A 12,591-nucleotide genomic window follows, 5' to 3' on the forward strand; every position below is an offset into this window, starting at 1 on the left:
AAACAAATGAAAACATTTCATTCTTTATTAAGTAGCATGATACAGTATTAATAACATATAATAGTGTATAAAATTTGAAACAGTTTTATGACTTGAAACAAAAACTCACAAAAATGAAAAATAAAACCCACAGTTAAGATGAAAATTGTTGAAGATGTTTGTAGTAATCCATGACAAAGTGAAGTTAAATTATTAGAAAGAAAAGTAAATTTAAAGTTGTAAGTTAAGAAAAACTTAACTATATATATAAACATTTGAATGTGTGTTCACAAAGTGAAAATCATATGGTTTTGAATGAACTGCACGTATTCGTTTTTTAGACCTAAATATGCTGAGAAAGTCCAAATAAATTGTATTTAGTGTTAATGATACGAGATTTGTAGCACATGATCAAGAAAGTTGGTTGAAAAAATTCTGAACAGAAAAACACAAGCATATTACTTATATAGATTCAGCTACAGCTATATTTCAATACTATTTATAATGACGTTTATTAGTTACCAAATTACAGAATATTCTATTTCTACATTTACAGTCCTAAGAATATAGATACAAGTTGCTCTTCACTTAAAAATAGACCTCTTAGTGTTATGTGCAAGATGTTTTTTAAAATACAGTTTGATGTTTAATCAAGTCAGAGGCAAGTTTAGTCTTGCAAAATGTAAATAACATTTAAATCTTTAGAATTTTGAACCCATATTAAATTAATTTAATATATAGAAGGGTATTTTATTCCACTGTTGAATTATTTCCTTACATTTGTTGAACACTTTACACAAGTTATGATAAAATAAACTAATCACTATTTACTAATATTATAGAATTTTATTCAACTCATAGTTGTGTTTTAACTATTATAATACAATTTTGTACTGTTCATTGTATGAAAGTATTATAAACATGACAAAACAGACTCAACTATCATATATCTGGCCTTGTATAGTTTCAACTAATTTTTTTGCTCTATACCAATAAAAACTTGCAAGACAATGAAAAACAACATTTAATATTCCAAGTAAACTGAACAAGTTATTTCTGTACAGGTGGCACAAAACTTTTTATGTCAATCAATAAAATAAAGTTGTCAACATTCACTTTGTAAAAACTTGAAATGTTTACATAAGAGAACATTTAATGAAACACTTATAAGCTTCATGTTAGTTTAACAAAAACTTTTGGGCAAAGTATAAAAATAAAAACTTTAATTTTACTAAATCAGTAAGTAGTGCTTTATTTTATTAAAGATTTAGATTTAATTAATAAAATCAATTAAAATCGTTTTCTTAGCTAATTTCCATAAATCAAACATTAGGTAGTGTTTTCTAACTTTGAAATACTGGAGTAGGAAGAAAACTCTTGCTCCTAGTCAGAAAATTTTATTTTCATTTTTTTTTCTCTTTATATTCTTCTTTAGCAGTAAATTTTATTAGTCTCCAAATTTAAGTACATTATAATACCAATAAAGAGTACTTTTCACTAGCACAAGTTAAATGTGGTGATTGGTTACATAAAGTTCAGTAAAAACAGCCATTGATAGTTTAAAAGATATAAAAATGCAATAATACAGAATAATTAAAATGGTCAGATCTTTCAGTGTTACAGTAAATACTTTGGACAACATAGTATTACCATGTATTACAAAAGATATTACAGTGAAAGAAATAATTTGTGCAGTAATGCCAATGTTCTTGAGAAATACAGTAGAAATTGTTTTTCCTCATGTATTCCAGCCTCTTAGTATCATCTAATGAAATAAGAAAAACATTATGTGCACACACGACAGTCTATGATATGTCTTTCTAGTATATGTGTTTTCATCGAATATTAAAAAATCATAAAGCATGAATAGTATTATAAATAATTAAGAACAATTATTTAATCTCATCATATTTAACTGAATGTTTTTGTAAATAATGTTTATAACAGATTTACCATTATGTTTACTTTGATATTTACACTTGTTTTTTCAGTATAGTTTTCATTTTTGCCTGTGACATATATTGTTAGATGTGTACTGCATAAGTCCTGCCTGTTCTCGAAATTTGTAGAAGATTCTTGAGAGTAAGAATCAACAATACTTGTTTTACAAAAATCCTGGCATGCTCAATCATTTTTGAAAGTTCAAGAAACTTGCATGATTATTATATGAAACCCATGCAATGAAAGAATAATACTGTTATTGGTAAGCTACAGTCAGTTTGCTATAGGCCCTGGAAGCTATAATTGTGATTAACTCCTATTAATTGGAAAACTACAGAATTGGACCAGGAATGTTTGCATATTTGAACATTACAAATTGTTAAACTTTAGTGAATTAACTTTGGATATTAGTATTTCTACAAGAATATCAAATATTTTTGCCAGAAAAAGTCAGCTTGTAAGGTTGCGAGACCAATCAAGTTAGCTAGCTTAAACGAAGTGTGGCAAAATCAACTTAGAACCAATTTGCTCACCATGGACCTGGATCATCAATACAATATTCAGTTCTGGACTGGATGTAAGACTCGGTATTGTCTGTAAGCTTGTAAAACTCATATATAAATCATTATTTGTAATAACTATTGTTATAAATTGTATTGTTTTTTGGTTTGTATATTAAAATATATTTGTGTTAAATAAGAAAATTGTGTATAAATCTTGTTGGCAAATATCAAAAACTTAATACATATTGACATTTAGTTAACTTCTAAATTCAAATTTCCTGTTATTTGAAATAGTAATACATAATTTATATAACATATATCGGATATTTGTCCGAAATAAATTATAATGTGTAACATACTATACTGTTGTTCCAAGTTCTCCTTTTTTATAAAATTAATTATATTATGGATGGACAATTTTTTTTTTTTTTTTACTATTTGAACTACAAGAAAAGTGAAGATCAGTGCATAGTTTCTTTTCCTGCAGCTTCAAATTCATTATTAAAAATATCACACTTATTCAGTAAGATTTTCTGAGATTTTTTTCACTTTTTAATGAATAAAATTGCAAATCAGTCCACAAACCAAAGAAGCAGTCACTAAAAATAGCTACATAGGCAAACACAGAACAGTCCCTTAACACAAACCACTATTATGATGTATTCCTGGATGATTCAGCATCGTTTCCACTCGCTAAACCTTCAGTAGCCTTTTCATTACCAGTAGCCACACCACAGGACATTGCTAAGAATTGTTTCCCTAGTTCTTGAAGTCTGTCTTCGGCAGATGTAAGTCGTTGCTCAAGAATTGACATTGTCTAGAAAAGGTTCAGAAAAAATTGGCAAAGCCTGTGAGAAGAAATGTTTATTGATGAAAAGCAAATATATGTTTTTGAGAGCAAGAAAACTATATTAGCCACCCCAAAGATAATGATAATTTACACTCATCTACAAGTTAATATTTTTCTCAAATAAATGAAATTAAAAATAGGTAAACATCTAAAATAATCTCATTTATAGAATATTTATTGATACTGGTACATACTGAATTTTAAAAATGTAAAAGTATGTAATATGCAGATACCATAGATCTTGCTCTCCTACATTGTTTTCCCAAGTAAAAAAAATATTATTTTCTAGAATTCTTATTTTTAGTGTGGAAAACATGGTCAAGATTGTAAACAAATTCAACCCTAGGTGTTATTTTCTGTAACAGGATATGGTCAAGGAGTCATGGTTGAACTTGTATCTTACATCAATCATTTTCTATATGTGGGGACTTCTCCTTATGAGTACATGGAACAAAGCTATCCATGCATATTTTCTAACTAATTTTGAGGTTAAGTAGCTACAGAGAGAATGTTGACTATGAAAATATATCTATTATAAAGATTCATTTCTCTGAGAAACAGTAAAGAAATGTTGTAGAAGTCTCTCTGTTTCTGTGCCTTGTGATATCCATTAAATGTGCTTGTTTATAGTTTTCATTGGAAACTCCTCAACACAACTGTCAAATAGTTTTATACCTACAGAGATAGTTTCAGTCTGCTTTTTTTAGTTTTCTTTACACAATAGTTATGTTCCAGAAATTAGTCACATAAATCAAACAGTATTTTTGAGTAACACACAATGTGTGCAATCTTGGCAAGAATGCCATTAGTCAAGCCTTAATATGCTGCAGGAGCGCTGCCTATGTAGTCAACATAATATATCTACAGAAAATATCAACTCCAGTGTGAAACATGATAACTTAATTTTAATGACTTAGTGGTATGACCAAACAGACCCTACAACCATCTGGCTACTGCACAGACAACCATAATGTTACTTTAACTATTGTGTGTCATGTTATTGCAGGCGTTATCATAATAAAGTGTCTGCATTGGCTAAACCTTGGAGCACACAGTGAGTAAATGCTTCTATTTCTGCCATTACAATGCACAAATTACTTGATAATTGCATTAATCCAAATTTGCAAGTGCATAAATCAAGAAATGGTGTTATTCCATCAGTTGCATTAATCCAAAGATCTGTAAAACAAATTTACATTACTCAAAAACTATCTGTACTTTTAAATCATCATACAATATTTCTTTCTACTTGACCTTTCAGTCATTATTCTAGTTATTTCTTTTCCCTCACTTCCTTAACACAGTGCTTTTTTTCAAAATCACATCATGTTTCATGCTACTTTCAATAAATCACTACACTTGTCATTCTAAATACTAGACTTCCAAACCTCTCATTGTTACAAAGTCCAGATAACCATGTATGGTCAATCCTAACTTTGGAAAACTGCACTAACAAAAGAAGGGAATGTATCAATCTACAATAGATACTTTACCTAATAGCATTACAAATTTATACTCACCTGTGTCAGAAGGTCCAATTGTGATACAATATGCTGAAGTGTTTGGTTAAGTTGAGGAGGAATGGAAGTTTTTCCTTCTAATTGTGTTGCAACAGAATCTTTATCTTCTAGGTTTATCTTTTCTGTACAAGTTCTAATATCACTCTGAGGAAAGATAAGCCTTTATAATACATTTACAGTAAGTTTATAGAAAAGTAACATGTTTCAAAGGAGTGTTTGAATCCTATGAAAACAGCCAAGTCTGTTTAATAAGTGTTTTCATTTTCAGTACGTAATTATTTATTTTTCTTCTGATCTATGTTGTTTTAATATGCAGATTATTGAAAATCATCTGTGTTAAAATCAGAAAGAAGTTCGATGGAACAATAAAAAATATTTATTTTTACATCATAAAAGTATTCATAAAATAATTTCACCAATTAAAGGTATTTGGTGACCATGACAATGAATTAATTGAGCTATTCTCATCAAATAGAATAAGATAAAAACTGACATTAATCTGAATTTTCTGGAGCTTTAAATATATTAAAGAAAAACAAATATATTGAATGTTATCACTTTTCTGATCAATGTATTTCTATCTCACTTGCTTCCTCTCTACTATTGTAAAGTTAAGCTTGATTTTTAGATAAGAAATGATGATTTCTGTATGATAAAGGTAGAAATAATGAGCTGAATGATTTTATCTACCTTACACAACTTCAGCAAATTAAACTGGTGGACTTTTATGAACTTATTTAATTGAACTTTGACTATGTTTGCTATAGTTTGAGTTAATAACGTACTGGTAACTATTGGCACCTTTATAGAAGAGAAAGCACAACAGGATAAAATATATAGTAGTCAGAATTACATTGAATCTTTCAGTCACACATCAGAATTTATCAATAACATGAAATGGGAAAGAACACACGTATTAAAATATACACTTAACTGTATTTAACTCTTAAATAGCAGGAATGTTGTGGGTAGTGGCATCAGTTGATCGTGGCTGCCATTTTAAGGGTTAACAAAACACAAACTCCTTGAGTGATGAATCATATAAACATAACTGCACAAGTTACATGAAAAGTTTTAGTTGATTAGACAAAAGAAAAATCTAAAATTGGTTATTAGACAATTTCTAAATTTATGAACTAGATTCTGTACAAGAGTAATAATAATAATAAGCAAACTTATTTGTGAATATAAAAAATTGAAATGTCAAGAAAGGGCCACTCAGATAATATATAAATTTAACTTGTGAAAGTTACCTTCATCTATATGTAGTTTTGGTTTTTTCAATACAGGCAGATAATATAGTTGGAAAACTTTATAGTGTCCTGCTTCTTATTCATTACTGAGAAGGTGATGAATGAACTCCAGTAAAGTGTATAATGTTTGTGATTTGTGAAAAAGAAACAACTGTAACAAAATCACTATAGATCTCAGTTACTGGGGCAAGCTTTTGTTGTTAAGCACAGATTCACAATGGGCTATTTGTGCTCTGCCCACCAAGGGTATAAAAAACTGATTTCATAGTGTTACAAGTCTTCAGGCTTACCACTAATCCACCAGGGGCACCAAAGTACACATTTTGGACTTTAATGTTACATATTAGCATTCTACCAAGTATGCTACCAAGTTTTAAAAATATGATAAATAGTTTGAAATAAGCAGATTTATTATAAAGATATTTCAAAATTACAGCTTTAATCCCAGTTACATGGCAATGTTAATGACAACTTTTTATAATACTAGTTTAACACTGCAATTAAAAGAGGGATCATTTCTAAATGTAGAACTCACAGTGGATATACCAGGTCCTATATCTGTTATCTCAGGGTCTGACACAGCCATATTTTTCAATGTGATCCTTGCATCTACCTAAATATTGTAAAAATAACAAAATACATTTAAATACATTTTTAATTTTGGAGTGTTCACTTTAAGAAAAAGAACAAGTATATTTTCAGTAGACTTTAAAAATACAGGTTTCACAAGCATTAGAAATGAATACCTACTTGTCCTTTTACCTATACACAGAGTTGTTCACCCATTTCACAGATTAAAAAAAAAATTATACTCAATATTGTAAAAGATATATTAATAAATAGTTCAAAAACATTCTGTTATTCTTGGAAGAGATCCTTCTCTCAGTCAGTTTATATAAAAAAATCTTGAAAAAGCAGAATAATTTTCATTTTTTCAATAAATGCACACAAAAAAATTTAAAAGCTTCTAGTATATTCATAGAAAAGATGAAATAACCAACTTTAGTTGAGTGTAAAATTCTTCTCATTTCATTACTATTTTTTAATTATTTATTATTAAATTGTTTAAGGGGAAAAGAAACTACATAAAGTCAAGTTAAAAATAAAACAAAAAAAACGTTCAAAGCAAAATTTATGAAAATGGAAATATATTAAAAAATGGATATTTTTTCATAGAAAGTAGTAACATTCATTATTGTAACACAAAGAATCATTTAGTACGTGTAACGTCAAATGAAGACAGTAATGAAAATGTCTAGTGTAACCTAAAGTTCATTATCACAAATAAGAGAATTATTAAAGTTTGAACTACATAGAATAACTTTTAATTTTTTCTTAGTATTTAATACGAGGGCTGTTCAAAAAATACGCGGACTGACGTCATAAAACAAAATGTACTTTATTTAGAAGTTACAGGTCTGGGCCCCTTCAAAGTACTCTCCTCCCCAACGCACACACTTATCCCAACGGTGTTTCCACCTGTTGAAACAGTCCTGGTACGCTTCTTTTGTAATGTCCTCCAGCTCCTTCGTCGCATTTGCCTTAATCTCGGGAATCGTCTCAAATCTTCTTCCTTTCAAGGGTCTTTTGAGTTTGGGGAACAAGAAAAAATTGCAAGGAGCAAGGTCAGGTGAGTAGGGGGGGTGGGGAAGAACAGTGATCGAGTGTTTGGCCAAAAACCCACGAGTTCTGAGGGCTGAATTTTGCAGCAACGCAGTGCATCTTCAATTTTTCGGTCAAAATCTCTTAACAAGATCCAACTGATATCTCACACTCTTCAGCAAACTCCCTGACAGTCAGATGTCGATTTGCCCACACCAGGGTGTTGATTTTGTTGACGTGTGGGTCGTCAGTTGACGTGGAAGGACGTCCAGGATGCTCATCATCTTCAATGGACTGTCGACCATCCTTAAAACGTTCATGCCACTTGAAACATGCCGTACACTTCATAGCAACATCACCGTAAGCCGTGTTAAGCATAGCAAAAGTTTCAGTCGCAGATTTTCCAAGTTTAACACAAAATTTCACAGCAAGTCGTTGATCCTTCAGGTCATTCATTCTGAAATCCGCCAAACGAAAAAAATCGCACTTCACTTAAAATCGCGTAGCTAATACACAAATGAAGATATCTGCAATCGAGAAATGGCTTCGTAATCAGCTGATCTGTGCGAACCTAGCGACACCAAGCGGATTCCCCTGGAACCAATTGGAGCCACGCAATTCAAACAGTCCACATATTTTTTGAACAGACCTCATATTCTAGTGAGATAAGTTTTTATGTTAAGAACTGACATTTTAATAATCATAAACTACATCAACTTACCTCAGTTGGCCTTCCTGGTTTTTTTGGAATTCTTGGAGATATGTCTTGGATATGTGGTGGAGGTTCTGTTACTAAATTAGATTGTTGCTGAGATTTCACTACAGAATCTGAATATGCATGGTGGAAGTTAGTTTTCCATACCATGACCTGCAAGTGGATTGATGAAGATGCTGTTTTGAAAACAAGAAATATTTCTTTTCTTTTCTTGAAATGATATTCTCGAAAAACATAGATAATTATTACTTCACATGGGGAAGTATAAAGCATTATGTGAATTCTATTCCACACTGTCATAGTGTCAAATATTAAAGTGTAACAAGAGGCTAAAGAGTGAGTAAGTTCAAAGAGATGGAACAACAAACAAGAAAGCTATGAAGGGTGAATCATGTCAAGAAATATTAACAATGACAAACCTACTTGGATACAATTAACATTATTACACGAAGTTTTCTTCCAGAATTTACATCATAGTAATAATATTAAAATTAAATACAAAGAAACTCTATTTAAAATTAATCAGTACAGGGATACTATCATTATATGCCTTAAAATATTGTGTTACAATAAAACATTAATGATCTTTAAGTAGTTTAATTTTTTTTACTTTATGATGTATATTTACATTAATAATGGTAGAAAATGCATAGTATGTCTGCATACTACACAGACAACAAGTAGACATCCTTTTCGGTTAGCTAATTTACCACTATAGTGAATAGTTCTATTTTGTGGAGCAAAGAACCAATTTTCTTTAAAGTCAATGGTGATGGTTTGTAAACTATTTTAAATCAACATTAATGGGTTATGGAAAGTGAATGTAAATTATTAATGCTATTAATTGACCCTATGGTAATAAAAAAAAAACAACAGAATAACTGAAAAAACTGTTTATTCATGATTATGTAATAATGCAATTTAAGGAAAATGCAGTAATTGCATACTCTTATCCAATAATAAATTATCAATGAAATAATAATGACTAATTAATCAGTGATAGAATAAGTTAATGCAGATAAGGATTCATCAGAGCACAGATAAAATAATTTTGATAGTTCTATTTGTTAATGCCCAAAGTAATTGTAACACTTTTTCTATTTTACGTACTGAATGACTTTCATACGAGTAGTCCACGGACATGATGCAAGAATCTTGTCATTTTACCCAGAGTTGGTGTATCAACACTCTGGTCACTACAAAGATTTGAATACCAAATTTTAGTATTGTAAGTCCTTTAAATTATCACTTACCTAATGTGGAATAATGTAGAAAATAATTGTTTAAAGAATCACGTTGTTGGATGGATTAGGAAGCGGTAGCGTGCATTGAAAACCAATCAGAAAACCCAAGACTACAAACAATGGGTACAAGTTTCATTTATCTACTTAAATTAGGATTGCAAACAGTTTATGGAACGAGAAATTTGTTTAAAGTTGCAACAAAGTTGAAATATCAACTTAATTTTCATGAAAAAAACTGGTCAAGCCATATTGAGTTTAAACAGCTGTTTATTTTGATGTATTGAAACATTTAATCAACATGCATACATCTTCCTTGTTGACCTTATGAGTTTCCATACTCCATATCCTGAACTTTATCCCTATCTTCTTTTTGATATCATAGAGGTAAAGAATGATTTGGGCATGTAATTTTGAAGTAAAAGAAATTTGGTTTTCTTTAAAATACAAAGAAATGTCCAGAGTTTAATGACAATAAAATGCAATTGATACTTTATTTTAGTAACTGAGCTGATGTATAGTTGAAGTTAAATATTAGGGTGGCATGCAGCAATAAACTAGATATTTTGGGTTGCATTCTTTATCATTATTATGCATGCCACAAGTCTTCTGCACACCCCCCTCCTTTAGTAGAATCAGATGATTAAAACATGTCTCTCAAGCATCGTTTCTCCACCAAAAGGAGCATAGTACACTCATAACATGACTCCCCTCTACATGCCTCTACTGAATTATCACTTTGAAGTTTGGCAGATGGTAGCAACACTGAAAATGAGTGGGGAAGAATGGTGGGAAGTGTGAGAAAAAGGGAAGTACCTATCAGAAATACATATTCATTATAGGAAAATTATAAATTTCTATATGGTGCTTCCTTCTACTCAGAATATCAGCAAGAATCCCACATTAATTAGAAGGAGGGACCAGAGTAATGGAAAAATAGAAGTACCCCCCAAAAGCATCTTAAGAATGCCTCCATATACAAGATAGTCGGATCTGAAGACCAAAAGAGGGGAGCTGCACCACTTCTGATCCAAGTATACTCTTTGCTCATATATGTATAGTGTGTAGAAAATGAAAGGAGTACATCCAAGGTGGAGAGTATGCAGTAAGAAAGTGATCCTAACTGAAGCAAGATATAACAACTCAATCTCATAATCAGAACAGTGGGTAAACAAGGATGCATCCTAAGATATAGAGTGACTGGGGCATGGTGGATTGTACTTGGTAAATCAACTACATCCACAGCCTATTCTTGGGGTACTGACATTTGTGCAAGGTTGGGATGAAGATCATAAAGTGTTCACCTTAAACCCAAGATCTGCAAAACTGAAAACCATTTCAATCCCTGGCTACAACACAGAATTAACTCAGAGCTATTGATCTGGGAATTGGACACCTGGTATATAAAGGATGTCTACTGTATGTAATCAACTCCACCAACTGTGAAACAGGATGGAACTTTCCAAATGTCAATAACATTCCAACAAGAAGAGAGAGCAAGAGATAGCCAAGGATAGAACTAGAGCAATCCCACATATCACAGCTGTGAACCACAACATAGACAGAAGAAAATAGACCACCTGAAACCTGTGTGAGGATATATGTTGATTGGTTTCTCCCAAATCCAAACTAAGACCACAGATAGGATGAAAGCTCCAAGTCACAGAGTGAACCACATTTTCATGGTTGTGTAAATGGTATCAGGAGGCCATGTCTCATCTACATCAGCAGAAAACAACCACCCTACTCTCATCTGAATGGTTATAGCCATCCTTTTGTGGAACCCATTCAGGAGGACGTCTCCACATTCAAACACACCAGTGGCTTGGAACTTGTTAGTGGTAAGGACTCCCATACTCCACGAGAATAATGGAGTGAAATTGCATTGAAGACAGTGCAATGGGTGATCATGAAACCCTATTTTGAAAAGCAGACCACAATGATTTATTCAATCAAGGCAGAGCAGGAATGGACAGCTATCATCTTATGCTTTACCATTGCCACCAATGAGTGGTACAGTCTGGAACAGGCATCTTTATAAAGCAAAATATCACAATGTTTTAATAATGTATTCTTTCTGAAGTCAACTTCAGAAATAGGTTACCCAAGTTGGCGTGTATAGGAAAACTGGCTGCAAGTAAAGTTGAAAAAATGAATAAATTACTGAAAACATTTACTAGTCTTAAAAAATCTTTGGAAGTGCTTTAAGAAAATACCTTAATGCTAATTACTAAAACATTCAATAAAAATTGCTAATTAAATGTACTAATCTGAAAGTGTAAAATACAAGAAATAAGTGCAATAACAATTAAAACTGGCTCTGGGCCTCCTACAAAATAAAAAGCTTTCATTGATACAGTGTATAAAATTTTAAAAAAAATCTATGTTTCTAAGACTTTCTTACAAAATGCAGTCATCCCAGTGTTGTAGGTAGATATATATATATATATATATATGAGGTAATAAGCATATATAAACACACACACACACACACACACACACAAACAGAAAAATACTGGTATCAATAGACAGTGTTCCATTTACCTGCTCATCTGCTCCACAAGAAGCAAAGTAATCTCCATTTCTTGAAAATGCAACCCCACATACAGAACCCTGGTTGAAAAAATACACACACCAATTGTAAATAAAATTAGCAGCAGTAACATGTTATAAATTAAGACTACAAACCACCCCAATACAATTTGATACTATTACACAGATCATCTTGGAACACAATATACAATATCAATTTATTGAACATTAATTGTTAAAGCAAAAATAATCAATTTAGTGAAAGACAAAACAATTATAAATTAACACTTAAAAATACAAATTGACACAGTAAAAATACACCATATACTACAAACAAAATTCATAATGCAGAAAACGTCATTTATAAATTAAATTACATGCAACCATCATAAAAATATAAAATTAAAACAAATTTGGGAAGAACTGTGTACCAAGAAAAAGGGAAAATGGCATAA

At 31.0% G+C, this 12,591-nt stretch overlaps 1 pseudogene across 1 annotated transcript in view; it reads right to left on the reverse strand.

Annotated features, from left to right (window-relative positions):
• Positions 1-472: 472 nt before the first annotated feature.
• The window catches only part of LOC143235179 (uncharacterized), a 31,085-nt pseudogene continuing 18,966 nt past the window's right edge, over positions 473-12,591 (reverse strand). Inside the window, exons 10-14 of the transcript XR_013018960.1 lie at positions 12,149-12,217; positions 8,370-8,516; positions 6,582-6,659; positions 4,794-4,937; positions 473-3,240 (exon numbers count right to left, since the gene is read on the reverse strand). The product of XR_013018960.1 is annotated as an uncharacterized LOC143235179 (transcript). The remainder of the gene's footprint in view (positions 3,241-4,793; positions 4,938-6,581; positions 6,660-8,369; positions 8,517-12,148; positions 12,218-12,591) is intronic.

Source organism: Tachypleus tridentatus, chromosome 12 (genome assembly GCF_004210375.1).
Source record: "Tachypleus tridentatus isolate NWPU-2018 chromosome 12, ASM421037v1, whole genome shotgun sequence".
NCBI lineage: Eukaryota > Metazoa > Arthropoda > Merostomata > Xiphosura > Limulidae > Tachypleus > Tachypleus tridentatus.